This window comes from Lemur catta, chromosome 2 (genome assembly GCF_020740605.2).
Source record: "Lemur catta isolate mLemCat1 chromosome 2, mLemCat1.pri, whole genome shotgun sequence".
Taxonomy (NCBI): domain Eukaryota; kingdom Metazoa; phylum Chordata; class Mammalia; order Primates; family Lemuridae; genus Lemur; species Lemur catta.
The window spans coordinates 79,843,947-79,859,212 of NC_059129.1; the positions used below are offsets into that span (position 1 = coordinate 79,843,947).

At 35.3% G+C, this 15,266-nt stretch overlaps 1 pseudogene; it reads right to left on the reverse strand.

The window, feature by feature from the left end:
* Nucleotides 1-13,171: 13,171 nt before the first annotated feature.
* LOC123632108 lies at nucleotides 13,172-14,102 on the reverse strand (annotated as a pseudogene).
* Between the last annotated feature and the right edge of the window lie 1,164 nt (nucleotides 14,103-15,266).

The window sequence follows — 15,266 nt, forward strand, 5'->3', positions numbered from 1 at the left end:
CCTAATTTAGCTCAGTTTCTGCAATTTCTCTCCTATATCTTAAATGAGACAGGAAGAAATATTGTTTTTTTTTTTTTCTGGGACCAAAAAATAGCATTCGGTAGCCTATAAATTCCAAACTTGATTTTAATAATGTCCTAACAACCTAAATAAAATGCAACCACTGTAAATAATACTCCATGGTGACATTTCTACCTTTAAATTCAAATCTAGTTAAGTGTATGTTTTCCATGGCTCTGAGAAGCATTTAGAGTATTTTAATTGTATTTTGTTTATCAAACCCATACCCTGCCTATACCTTGATGAATGGTTTTATAATGTCCAAAACACATAGAATTATTTCCATAGAGGAAGAAACTGTAGCCCAGGAATTTTAATATTTATTGCTTCAATAAAATGTTTTGGTTTTGCTTTGTTTTAATTCTAGTTTTCTGACTTGTGATGCCAAATTTAACTCAGGATGACTTGTTATGAATGACAAATTACAAAAAGTAATCATAGCACATAATTGGGAAAGTGCTTCATTTCCTCTTCCTCCTTTTCCTCCTCTTCTTTCTCTCTTTTCCCTTCTTCTCCCTCTGATCCTTCTTTTACTGCTTACTCTTCCTCACCTCCTCTTCTTCCCCTTCCCCTTGTCTTTTTAGTTAAAAAAATGCATGTTGTAAAAAGTTTGAATACCAAAATATTTTCCTTTTATACAATTTTTCTTGCTCCACTCATAAAATATTCTTATGAAGATGTAATGTTAAATGCAGATCAAGTACCAAAAGCAAAAAAAGAAAAAACATTGTACTTTATTATTGTGGTTATGGATCATTACCGATTATTTATTTCTGTGTATAATTTAAATATTTTGATATGAAAAACTATAATATATGTCAATTAGAAGATAATTTTGAATTATTTCCAATTTCAACTTGCTTAATTTTAAAGTTTAATCTGGTTTTAAAAAGTGCAATAATTTTTTCACCATTTTAAAGATTCTGTCACAAATTTTTGTTCCACAGCTCACTCTGTATTGGCTTTGTATGTATATGTTTTGAGCAAACCTCTGTAAATATGCTAAGGAAATTTTGAGTAATAAAAATTTTAGTCCAATAGTTGGGAGTTTTAAGCTTACTTGACCATAATTTGATATTTGTTTTTAATTCCGGATGTATTAACTAAAGATGTGCACAGGCAAAAATGGATAAGCCCTAATTAGAGATGACCACATGACATTATTCACTGTACTGTAACAAAATAAAATTAAAAATTGAGGAACAGAGCAAGGAAGGGAAGTGAGCCACATCTATTTTGAAATACTTCACCCAGGACTTATCCAACTGGGATCTTTCTCAGTTTTCCTTTGGGGTTGTTCCATGGCAGGAAAAGAGGAAAAAAAACCAAAATTCTGTCACAGCAAAGTTTATGTGTAAGGATGGCCTATCCCACCAAAAAGGTCACAGACCAATGCCGCCTTGATTCCCATTTTAATGATCTATGCAGTCATTCTTTTTAAAGAATATGCCAGTGACTGGTGGAGAAGAATGAAGAGGCGAAAAAGAAACAAAAAGCACACGCAGGGACACTTTTTTACTAATGATTTGATACTGAAATTTTCTCAGCCAGGATATTTTTTAGCCCTTCTTATGACTTCCCAGGTTTTCATTCCATTTTTCAGTAAAGTACTCAAGGAGCAGCAAAGCAGCATGAGATTGCTCTACTGCTAGAAGGAATAACGGGACGCTAGCCATGAATGTGTCTGCTCTCATCCGTCCAGGGCAACGGCATCTCTTTCCTGGGGCTAACCATCACGTTGAAACCAATCCTTTAACCAGGAGATTGACTGACAGGTGGAAGTCTTTACAGTGAAACCATCTCAACAGTTTGTGTGAAGGGTAAGGAGAGTTAAGAAAATAAAGGGGTGGCGAAAAGTTTAAATCCTGACACTTACGGGTTTTGAAATAAGGGTTTTACATTTCTAAATAAAAAAATATTACACGAGTCTTCTCTCCAGCCAGTTAATGGGTAGGTTTTCTTACAATGAAATCTGTCTTTAGCTTTCACATATCATTTGTATTGATAGCTATATATCTAGAGAATAGACTCCGGTGTAAGAGCATAGCAGTAAAGCAGAAGAAGTTACAATGGGGCTTAAATTGAGCAAAAATCATCTTCCTTCTCTGGCCTCTATACCGATTGTCTCTCAACTTGATTTTACAACACCGAGCACTGCAACTTTCTCAAAAGATAGTGTGAAATTCTAAAATGTCCAAAACAAAATTATGTTTAATTTGCTTCATTTTGAAAACTAAACGAAATATGACACCTAGAAGGTTTAGGAGGTGGTAGGCATGAGAGGGGGTGGTAGAGTAGCCAAGCACTTGTGCATGGCAAGCAGAACTAGAGCCCTCGCCCCTGCTCTAGGAGGGGCATGGGCCAACTGCGCCCAGTGAGTCTTCAGGCTATTTCTGTCTTAAAAATGGAAGAAAATCATGTCTGTACCATTCAAATGAATTGCTTTAATAATACAATCCTTTTTTTAAAGTGTAAAAAAGAAACATTTAACACAAGCACAAAGTAAAAAACTGCTGTTTGTGTGTAGTAATTACTGGTCACTTTTGGCTTTCCTAAAAGGCATAAAATACACATGGCTACAATGTGGGTACATAAGGAGGGACATTGTGTGGAGTTCTTTGTGGGCGGTATCACAACGAAGTTTAAATTGAATAACAGAGTTTTCTGCTGTCTTCTTAATTTTTTAAAGGTAAATATAACTGTAGGAACAACGCTACATGATAGAAGAGAAAGTGGTTACTTATATGGTAAGATTTGAAAGATACCTTCTGCCTTATCCAATAATATTTCTGCCGCCAGCCTATGGTGTTACCATAAGATTTCTCACCCTTCCTTTGGGAAATTATTTCTAAAATATTTGATAAAATGTAAATGTATTACATCACAGCTGTTACATATTAATTCATTATTAGCTATTATCATATTAGCAAGACTTCATTTATTCACCGTGCAAGACAATTTAGGCTGAGGTTAAGAAAACTGTGGCTCAGGAACAGAGGAAGCTGAAAGGAGCAAGACACTCTGTGTACCAGAGCCCTGGGGAGCAGTGAGTGCTGATACCAAGAACCAAGAGAGGGATGAGAGCAAATGAACTGAGTGCGAAATAAATGGTACAAGTTAGGCCACTGCAGATGTTTTTCCATGTCTGGCTGTACATTCTTTTTTGTAGCTGTTGTTGTTTGAGACAGAGTCTTGCTCTGTTGCCCCAGCTAGAGTGCCGTGGAGTCAGCCTAGCTCACAGCAACCTCAAACTCCTGGGCTCAAGCAATCCTACAGCCTCAGCCTCCCCAGTAGCTGAGACTACAGGCATGTGCCACCATGCCCAGCTAATTTTTTTTTTCTGTATATATTTTTAGTTGTCCAGCTAATTTCCTTCTATTTTTAGTAGAGAAGGAGTCTCACTCTTGCTCAGACTGATCTCGAACTCCTGACCTCGAGCGATCCTCCCGCCTTGGCCTCCCAGAGTGCTAGGATTACAGGTGTGAGCCACCGTCCCCAGCCTCTGGCTGTACATTCTTAAATTTCAAAATGATTTCTTCTTCTTTATAAATTCCAAAACCACTTTGTATTTTACCACCCATAAATAAGACAAGCATCTTTTATTTCCCTGTCTTGGTGCCAGTTACAAGTCTGTTTGTCCATTGTCTATTTTTAATTGCCCAGGCTCTGTCCTTAAAAACCTCAGTATTTCCACAGCTCCTAGCTGGAGGCCTTGTACCTAAGTACTGGACTAATACTCACTCAATAAACTAATAAAATCAATACAGTTGGGGATGGCTGCACCAGGATTGTGGCAAATATGGAATCAGTTTTACTCATTTCACACAGTCCAGGCAATGGCTTAAAATTGGTGATCGAATTGCTTATCTGACTAGTCATCATAACACATCCTGTGCCCTCACAGGCTATTGTTACTTTGTCCATTTATACATTTTGCTTGTTTTACATCTGTCTCCCTGATTGAACTTTGTGTTGTAGGAATGGATGGATGAGACCAAAACGTATTCATCTTGTCAATATCTTTTATATTAACTTTAATATCTTTTCCTCCTTTCTCTACAACCCACCAGCTGCCCTCAACTGTCTCAGTGTCTCTGACCATATCTGGCACATAATACTAAACAACCATGAGTACTTGAAGAATGAAAGGAGATGCAAAGGGAAGGAAGGAAGGAAGAAAAAAAGGGGAGAGGAGGCAATAAGAAATATATTTGTAATCACATTATTTTTCCCTCCAAGGGAGCTACGACTAAGTGATATGCACGGGCTGACAGCATTTTTGTTGGTTTGCTATTTAGTGAGAAGAGGTTTGCATACTTGAGTCACTGTTGTGCTGAGTGGAGCAGGTTGGGGGTGGGAACCAGTAGTGGCAAAGGAAAAGAACAGTGATGCTAGCAGTTTTATGTCTTTCACCTCATTACCACTCTTCCAGAATGGAATTCCTCACATGATTGCATCATGCCAACTAATTCTCTTACTTTGCAGGTTAAACAAGCTTGAATGTTAATATGCCCTTTTCCTGGGGTGTTCTATAAAATATATATATATATATATATATATATATATATATATATATATATATATATATTGAGAAACTGGAGCTACATTTCATGAAAGTCCTTAATTCATGCTATTCAGATAGTGCTATATCACCCCAGATTCTGCTTTTAGCCACAGAAGTTGAACAAACTCAATTAGTCTTTGGGAGATATTGCTGAGAAACTGTTTATTTGGTCAAGGTCCATGATTTCATGGGTCATTAGCCATGCGTGCGGCTACCATACAGAGACTGCCCAGGCAGCAACTTTTTTTAAACAGGTCTCTGGAACAGCCCGATTGTTGCTGGGTTGTTTATCGTGGCTCTCTTTCAGTTGCTCTTTAATACATTGCCTGGAATCCTATGTTTTAACTATAGAGGACATCAAACTTCTGTACACAGGGCCATTTTTGTCAAAATTATTTTTGCTCTGCTTACAAAAGCATACAATGGCATATATATTAAGACTTTGCCTTATTCATTTTTCTGTTCCCCAGTACACAAAGGCTACACATGATAGACATTCAATATGTGTTGCATGAGTATATTCCTAATTCTGAGTAAACAAAAGCCTGTAGACTTGTTTTCCCCCAGAAATCTGGTAGAGTTAACAAGCATGGACTTCCTAGTTACATTTGGACAAGATATATAAAGAGGGAACTGATAATTCACGTCAATACCAATAGTTTCTTAGTAGGAGATCTGGAAGAAGAGCTTCAGAGAATCCAGAACAACTTTAGAATTACGAGGTGAACTGACTGTCTCTGATTTCTGTGAAAGATGTGTTATAGTTCTTTGGAGACTCCTGTGAGCCCTTCAGAGCCATTAAATGATTGAGAACCATAACATGAGAATGGAAAGAAATGTGGGACACGTTTTTCAACATGATCTTGGCTCTAGGTGGATTTAGAGAAGTACAATTTTATCTTTCATAAAACCTCTGTTGCTTGGTTTCTACATCCTAAGAAAACTGAGAGAAATAAAATTATATATAACTGTAAAACAAACAAACAACAAGTTCAAAAATTGTATAAATTTCTCAAGAAGAGTTTAACTCTGGTACACTTTCTCAAATGTGCCTCTGAAATTTTACAAGATTTACACAAGTGCAGAAAGAATGCTCCCACCTTGGCAGCAAGGATTCATGTGATGATTCAGCAATGCTTTTGGCTTCAGTAAAGCCAACACTTCATAGCCTGCAGTAATGCCCATGCCTATAATGCATAAGAAAGAGGGAAAATAAATATAGTATGTTGTAACTCTAATGGATTGAGACTTCTGAGAAGTCTCCTAGATTTGAACACAGTAGAATTCTGTTATAGCAAATAGGCTTCTCAGAAATTCTGGTGACCTTTTAGTTTTTAGTAAATAATCAAGTGAAATTATTTTGTTTTTCAACCTGTAAAACTATGGTTATTTCCTGTTTCTCAATTGGTTGTCCAATAAATAAAGATCTATTAAAATATGATGAAAGGAGAGGATAGTCCTATTTTGTGATTAGTTTCAAAGAACAATAGTTGTCACAACAGGAAAATGCCTTAAAATTTCACATGGCCTCTTTTGAACAACAAAAAGTGTGACTTACACAGAAGAGCCTCATATCAGCAATCATTCAGCTCTCTGAAGAAAGATCCCAGGTCGTCTCCTTGGTCTAATACCAACTTCGTTAAAGAGCCTATAAAAGTCTTCTGTTGTATTACTAAGTCAAGATTCATGGAAATTTCTCATAATATACTTTGAAAAAAAAATAGATCATTGGTTTGGGTAAGATTATGGGATATATGTTATGGCTTCTGAATATATTTACAAGAAAACAATGTCTTATTGTCTTCCAAGAAGGTCATTCATTCTCAATCTACAGAAACCAATTTTTAGACATGTAATTCAAAAACTCAAAATAATTTCATATCTTGAACACACACACACACACACATACACACATACACAACTCTAGAGATATGTACAGAAGGATAAAAAGGAAGAAACATTGCATAAACAAAATGCTGTCTAAGTAGAGTCTTTGTGGACAAAAGTATTAGTACTTGCCAGTGTAAAAGTATGACAAGAAAACCTGAGAAAAACAAACAAAAATATTCAAACTGTTGAGGGAATTCAGTAAAGTGAAATGTTTTAAAAATCACTTTCATACGAGGAATATCTAGGTAAAAACATAATGGAAGACTACTATTTATACAAAAGCAACAAAAATATAAAACACTCTTGACCAAAACTAAAATATATAAAGAATAGTACTAATCTTTGCTGATAAGCTTAAAAAATAATTTTATATTACACTTATTGACTGGGTGACTAGTTAATATAAAGATGTCAATTCTTCCCAAGGCAATTTATTGTCTTCATGAAATTCAACTCAAATTCAAGAAGGCGGGAGCATATTTTGAACAGCTATAATATTTTGAAAAAGAAAATTACAGACAGTACCTAACTTATGACAGTTTGACTTAAGATTTTTCAACTTTACAATGGTAAGAAAGCCTATTAAAAAATAGGCTTTATGTTAGATGATTTTGCCCACCTGTAGGTTAATGTAAGTGTTCTGAGTACATTTAAGGTAGGGTAGGCTAAACTATGATGTTTGGTAGGTTAGGTGTATTAAATGCACTTTTTTCAACTTACAATATTTTAAAATGTATAATGGGTTTACCAGGATGAAGCCCCATTGAAAGTCAAGGAACACCTGTAATTACTTTTCCCTGTTTCTATTGATATCAAGCGTAATGTAATCCATGATACTCAAAAACATACAGTCTTTGCAGAAGAACTGAGAGAGACAGATAAATTTAATAGAATAGAGCAAAAATTGGCCTATTATAGATAATAATTAAATATATAATGAAGATAAGATCAAAAATTGATGGTGAAATATAATTATTAAGTAGCTGGGAAAGTTGTTTTATTATTTGGGATGAAAACGGAGACTTACTTTATAATTTACGTAGAAATAACTTTTGTATAGGGCAAAAAGTATAATACAAATCCATTAAAAATAGAAAGAAAATGCTTTGTGTGTATTTATCAGATCTTGGGTTAGAACAGTACTATTTAAACAAAATAAATGAATATAATAAAAAAGAATAATTTAATAATTATATTATTTAATAATAATATAATTTCTGTATATTAATAAACCTGATTAAATAAAAGTAAAGTGGGGGGAGGCAAAGTCAGCAACATGCTGGAATAGGACTCTCCTGAGTCTCCTTCCATCCACAGATGTAACAAATAAACATCTAATCATGGATCAATTCTCTCTGAGAGAAAGTCAGAGACCAATTGAGAGACTCTTACCCTCCAGGCAACTAAGAAAACATCCACATCAAACAGGTGGGACGAGCTGAGGCACATTCAGCATAGACCCTACCCTGGGCATGGCTTTATAAAATTGGAAAAGGAATCCCCAACATTCAGCTTCTCTCTGTGGTGAGGAGGATTTGGACCTCGTAAATAGTGTCCTAATGGTTCTTCACAGTTTGGCTCTTAATTCAAGTCTGAGTGGAGTGGAGCAGATAAAACACATAGGAGCCTCTCTAGACCACAGAAAAAAAGTGATGGTTTTATATGGGTGCTCAAGCACTTCCAGGGACTTTACTTCCCAAGAGCAGTACAAAAAAGGAACGTAAAAATTCAGACTCTCATTTCTCCCTGAAAGGGTTTATGATACAGTCTTCCAGTGGCTACTTGGCAGCCTGGCTTCTAACTAACTCACTTTGGAGAGTTAAAGGGGGGACAAGTATTAACCCACTACCAGCCTGAGAAGCAGACTGGCACTTCTCAAGCCTTTTACCCTGGTTCTCCCCAGTGATGACTCCAGATGATGACCATAAATATAGAAGGAACTGGAACACATATCCAATACTCCAACTTTCCTGACTTTGTCTAGGGAGTCTGACTCCTATCAGTCTTAGGGTATTGACAGGACGTGGCACACCCTAAGCTTCATGGATCCATAAAAAATAAAGAAAGCAGTATAGACAAACAGAGATTTGAGAAGCATATTAAAATCTCTGGCCAAATGAATTGGTTACATCCTCCTTCTATATGAGACCAGTGTGACAAGACTGGCAGAGATAGTTGTCTTATTTAATGTGCAAAAACGAAGATAAACCTCTAGGACCCAACCTGAGTAAAGTGGAGATATGTGATCTACCTGACAGAGGATTCAAAATAATGGTCACAAAGATGCTTGCTGAGACCTAGACAGCAATACAAGAACAAAATGAGAATTTCAACAGAGATAGAAAGTATAAAAAAGTACTGAAAAGAAATGATAGAGCCCAATTATGTTGATTTGATTAATTCACATTATAAGCCTATATCAAAACATAACATATATTCTATGAATATATGCAACTGTTATGTACCCATAATAATTAAAAATAAAAAGGGGAACAAACCTCTCAAGTTTCTTTAAATTTTTTTCTTTTTTATCTTCACATTGAATGATTTCCAGTTACATGTCTTTGAGTTCACTGATCCTTTTTTTTTGTTTGATCTAGTCTGTTAAACCCCACTATTGGTGAAATTTTTACTTCAGTTATAGTATTCTTCAGCTCACTTTTGTATTTGGAATATATTCCCCTGTTTATTTATTTTTCTTGACTCTCTTTGTTTTCTTTGATTATGATGTGTCTTGGTTGTGTCTCTATGGATATATCTTTTTTAATGTCCTTTAAATTTTTATGTATTTTGATTTTTACTCCTTCCCAGGCTTATAAATTTTCTACTATAATTTTCTGAATATGTTTTTCTGTCCCTTTCTCTCTTCTTTCTCTGTAACACCAACAATGCATTTGTTGTTATGCTTGATGGCTCATGGGAATAAGTTTCTCAAACTGTCCTCACTCTCTCTTATTCCTTTTTGGTGTTAATGCAGAGGGATGATTGCTGCAGGTTTCTATCTGGCCATCTTGCCCCCATATTATATTGAAAAGTGAGAGTTCTGAAAGCAACAAGGGGAAAGCAAATTATTACATAAAAGGGAACCTCTTTGAGATTATGAATGGATTTTTCATCAGAAACTTTTCATTTCAGAAAAGAGTGGGATGTTAGAATCAAAATCCTGAAAGAAATACTAAGAATGCTACGCCCAGCAACACTGTCTTTCCAAAACAAAGGGGTGATATATATTTTTTCAGACAACAAAAGATGAGGGAGTTTATCATCACTAGATCTCCCTTAAAGAAATGTTAAAGTGAGTTCTTTAAGATGAAGGAAGAGGACACTAATTAGTAGCAAACATATACATGTATAAAACTCAGTGGTAAAGTAAGCATATTGTCAAATCCAAAATATATTAATGCTGTAATGGCAGGGGGTAAAACAATTGTATGTCTACTGGAAAGATCAAAAGACAACATTATTAAAAACAATTATAGCTACAATAATTTGCTAAGAATACAAATTATTTTAAAAAATGTAATTGTGACATTAAATACAAAACATGGAAGGAAGGGGAATAAAAGTGTAGAGTTTGTACACTCAATTAAAGTTAAGATATCAACTTAAAATAACCAGTATGAGATATTCCATGTAAGCCTCAGGGTACACATAAACCAAAAGTCTAGAATAGATACACAAAAGGTAAAAAGGAAATATCCAAAGCATACCACTACAAAAAAAAAATCATCAAACCACAAATAAAGAAAGTAATAGAAGAGGAAAAGAACAAAGGATCCACAAAACAATTAGAAGACAATAAAATGACACTAGTTTGCCTTTACCTATCAACAATTACTTTGAATGTAAATGGATTAAATTCTGCAATCAAAAGACATAGATTGGCTAAATGGATGAAAAAACAAGACTGACTTCATCTTAATGGACACTCATAGACTCAAACTAAAGGAACAAAAGAAGATATTCAGGCATAGTTGGTAGCCCCACTTATTTTAGAGAGTAGAAATTTTAGGTCAAAAACTATGAAAAGAGACAAAAATGGTCATTATATCATGATAAAATGTCAATTCATCAAGAGGATATGATAATCATAAAATATATGCACTCAATATCAGAGCAGCTAAATATATAAAGCGAACATTGAGAGATCTGAAGAGACATGTAAGCTGCAACACAATAATAATAGTAGATTTGAATATCTCACTTTCAACATTGGATAGATCATTCAGACAGAAAATCAATAATAAAACTTTGAACTATATTCTATCTATAGATAACTCTATCCATAAATATATATATATACACATATATACATATGCTTATGTGTGGTTATGTATCAACCTTACAACTTACAAAAATACACACTTGTGTGTCTTGTTATAGAATGATTGTGTCTTCCCAAAATTATGTTGAAGCTTCAACTCCCAATGTAACTGTATTTGAAGATAGGATCTTTAAGGAAATAATTAAGGTTAAATGAGGTCGTAAGGATGGACCCCTAATCCTACAGGACTAGCATCCTTATAAGAAGTAGAGATGCCAGAGAGCTCTCTCCCTCCACAGGTACAAATGTTCACATAAGAACAAAGGTGGCCATCTGCAAGCCAGTGAGAGAGGCCTTACCAGAAGCCAGCCCCGCTAGCATCTCAATCTTGGACTTTGAGCATGCAGAACTGTGAAAGATGAATTTCTGTTGTGTTAGCTACCCACTCTGTGGTATTATCTTATGGCAGCCTGAGTAAACTAATACATCTGTGCACAAGGATTTTTCTGAATTGCTTTTAACAGGGAACAACAGGAAACAAATTAAATGTTCATCAGTATAAAAATTTGATACAATTTTAGAAATTTATTCACAGAGTGAATTCACAGATGTTCAATATAATGAGATATTGTTTTATGTATCAATATGACAATACCTACCAGATGAGAAATGAACTCAGAACAAATTATCCTATTTTTGTTTTTTAAATGATGTGTTATATATTTAAATATATGCTTTCTTATGAAAAGAAAAATAAATATGTGGAAATATATCCACCTTCTTGATTGCACTGATAAAATCTGGAGATGTGAGAAACAGAGAATTCATTCATTGTACTGAGAAGGGAGGCAGTAAATGGAAGATGTGACTTTTATTATATATATTTCTTTGATTGCATGTTACAAGATCCTTGTATTATTTGTATAACTTTTAAATAATTATAAACCCTTAATATAAAAAAAGAACCACAAATATGAAATAACAGTTCCTGGGTCTTGAAATTAAATGCATTTTTAGAAATATTTTTATTATGCTTTCTGTGTTTTTGATGACTATACTTCTTATTTTTACATTTTGTTGAAACATAACATACTTAAATAGAAGGGCACATAAATCTACAGCTTTATAAATTTTTCACAAATTACACAAATCCATGTAATCAGCACTGAGATCAATAAAGAAATAGTTACAAATCTCCCCACTCCCATTTTTTTTTTGCATTTTTTTCAATTCCTTCCTTCCTTCCAAGGATAACCACTGTTCTGACTGCTGAGAGTATAAACTTGGTTGTCTTTGTAGTTTGTTAGAGATGGAATCTAAACATATCTACTTATTTATGGTTAACTTCTTTTACTCAACTTTATGATTGTGAGATTCATCTGTTTTGTTGCATAAGTCATATTTTATAATAGAATAATTTACCTGTGTTTCAATAAAATATTTGATTTGTTAAATCCTGAAATAAAAATTTAAAAACAGAATAAATTGTTTTGCAGAAATACAGAGCAATGGAATTGTCCTTTGATTTACCAAGATGACAACAACAAAACAACAACAAAAGGTTATTCTTACCAACTGCTGTGGTCTGAACATGCCCCCCAAATTTATATGTTCAAACTTAATCACCAGTGATAGTATTAAGAAGCGGGGCCTTGAGGAGATGATTAAGTCACGGAGGCTCTGCCATCCTAAATGGGATTAAGGCTTTATAAAAAATCTTCACACAGCACTGGCCCCTTTTGCCTTTTCACCTTCTTCTAGTGAGGACAGAGTTCCAGGTGCCACCTTGGAAGCAGAGACTAGTCCCTCACCAGACACCCAACTTCTGTGTGTCTTGACATTGGACTTCCTAGCCTCCACACCTGTAAGCAATAAATTTATGTTCTTTATAAATTACCTGGTCTCAGGCATTTTGTGATACCAGCAGGAATGAACTAAGACATCAACTCTGTTAATAATTCACATTTTCGTGATGATTCCCAACTGTCAAATGTCTTGGTTCTCCTAGAAATAGGGCGTATACTTTCTTCTCACACAAATATAACTTTTATAAGCATCTTGGGTAGATCTTTCTTTTGTTGTCATTGTCTTCATGAGCTAAAAGATTCCAATATATCCTGATCCAGAATGGTATAGAACAAAAAGTGATTGACATCTGCAATCATTCATTTGCAGAGTGTGCATGTTACTTGATCCTCCAAAGCAAAATTGGGTAGCATCATCTGTATGGACCCTAACACTAAATTCTCAAGTGGATTTCTTTTCTGTAGCCAGGCCCCAAAAGCTCAAGCCTATTGATGGAAAGTAGCAAAAGTTTCCCAATATTGAGCAATACAGACCTCGAACTGCATGGAGAATATGACCACTCAAGACCAGTGACTAGGTTGTTTAATTCATCTATAAGAGGCCAAGTTATCCATTCTATTCCAGCTCTGCCAGTCTGGAAAGAGCCCGCTAGCCAGCCGTGGACTGCCAAAAATTGTTGACTGTAACTCTGTCTTAGAGAATGCACGGTATGATGCACAGTCCTGGATGCCATCTGTGTCTGCACTGCATCATGTTTCTATTATATATGGACAATTCTATAATTCTGATCCTTGTTTTTGTCCCAGAAGACTTGCCCATTAGTGTGGTAAAAAATGCAGAACTCAATTTTATCATCAGTTGGAATGGCAGAGGGTAAGTCAGTGGCAAACCAGAAAGTGTCACTCTCTGAGCCACCATACACATTTTTCAGGTAGACACAGTCACCATCAGTGTAGCTTTTCCAAGTATGAAAAGCAATACAGATCTGAACCTCCAGGGAGTCAAAGCTCATGTTTTTGACGTTCACAATCCCTGTCACTGTTCACTCTTGGAAAGAGCAGTTCTCCAGACAAAGTTCTTCTGAAAATGGTTCCAGAAACTTAAGTAATCAGTTGAAGCCTGAAGAAAATCTGAAATCAAGTTTTTCTCCTCATGGAATTTAAACCAGAGGAGATACTGTTAACGTCTAAGAGATCAAACTGGAGATTACATGCTGGTTCTTCTGGGATGTCAGAGAAGATGTGGTTATTCAATGAGAGAGATCCCTGGAGTCAACAAACACAACCCATTTCTTAGCTTAGTTGTGTGAGCACTTGCAGTCATTCTGTGATTCTGTTTTATGTTGAGACACAATTTCAGAAGCTTTAATTTATGTCATAAAATGTCTTCATTGAAAGTCATCATAGGGCCCAGGAAACTCTTCAGAGGTGGTGACTGAGCTAAGCAAATCCTCATGGCCACATCCATTGACATGACTGAACTTGTCAAAGGATATAGATTTAAAACCTGGATCAGGCATAATCAGCAAGGCCTTGCATGATCTGGGCTCTGCCCTCCCCATCAACATCCGCGTCTGTCACTCTTCTGCTTGTTCACCCTGCTTCAGCATTGCTGGCCTCCTTGCCATTATTCAAGCATGTGAAGCACATCCTTCATCAGGGCTCTTCTATTTGTTGTTTCCTCTGCCTGAAGCACTCTTCAAAGTGTAAAATTATAATAAAGCAGTTAAACAAGATGCAGAGGAAATAAGACATATAGTGAAATACCACAGGGTGGCTTTCTGATGATGAATGAAGTTGGGTAAGAAGTTAGAACTTTACTGGATGTTCTAGCCAGGGCAATTAATCAAGAAAAAAGAAGCAAAAGTCTTCCTGATTAGAAAAGAAGAAGTAAACTACCTCTATTTGCAGATAATATGATTTTGTAGATAGATAAAGGACTTGTGTCTAGAACATATAAAGAACTCTTAATAATTAAAAAAAAATCTAAAAATGAGCAAAGGATCTGAATAGATATTTCTCCAAGAAAGATGTGCAAATGGCCAAAAAATATACAAAAAGATGCTCAACATCACTAATCATTAGGGAAATGCAAATCCAAACCATAATCAAAAAACAGAATATTTTACAGTAATCAACAAACAGAAAAAGGTTGCAGAGAAATTGGAATCCCCTCTATAAAGTACTGATGGGAATGCAAGATGGTATAGCCCTTTTGCAAAATAATATGGCATTTTCACAAGTGATAAAACATAAAGGTAGCACATAATCCAGAAATCTTTTTTTAGGTGTATACCCAAAGGAAATGAAAATGAAAGACAGAGAGAGAGAAAGAGAGAAAGAGAGAGAAAGAGAGAAAGGCAAAAACTCTGAAAGGTATTAAGAAGAAAGTATTAAGTAAATGAGCCAAAGACAGCCTTTGCATATTTGCTCCTAGGCTGTTTATTTCTTCACGGCAGGCTGAGACTCATTAGCTCAAAAGTCAGCTATGCCAAACTAAAATTTTTATACATCCAATTATATTAAAAATAGCTGAGACAAATTTCTAGCCATTTAGAGCCTGCCTGCTTTGCACACCCAGAAAAGCCACCCCTACAATAGCAGTTACCTATTGATAAAATAGGGCCATGTGATCATAAGGCCCCAAGTGTTTGCTGCCCTTTGGAGCTGACCCAAAGTCTCC